Consider the following 328-nt stretch of genomic DNA (forward strand, 5'->3'; position numbering starts at 1 on the left):
ACGGTGATGACCAGCTCTGCTTTGGCTTGCTGCCTGCGCAAATGTTGGACCCCGTGCCTGGATCCTGCTCCAGCCTGAGCAAACCTGCGACCGTGAGAGCAGAGGAATGGGGGTGCTGCTTCCTCTTTGCCACGTTTCTTCTGGGTGCTTTCAGGCCAGTCCCCTCCTACAGCCCGTATCCTGTGCTTTGCCTGTGTGAGTGTAGCGTGGCGGTTACTTCCCCGCTGAATCTCGCCTCCAAGTAGCATTTTTGGGGTAACCCATCACACCAGGCTGGAGCGAGAGGTGCTGTGCTGGTCTCGAGCCACCACAGGCTTGAGGGGTGGCC

The sequence above is a fragment of the Antrostomus carolinensis genome, unplaced genomic scaffold (assembly GCF_000700745.2).
Source record: "Antrostomus carolinensis isolate BGI_N321 unplaced genomic scaffold, ASM70074v2 scaffold28297, whole genome shotgun sequence".
Lineage (NCBI taxonomy): Eukaryota > Metazoa > Chordata > Aves > Caprimulgiformes > Caprimulgidae > Antrostomus > Antrostomus carolinensis.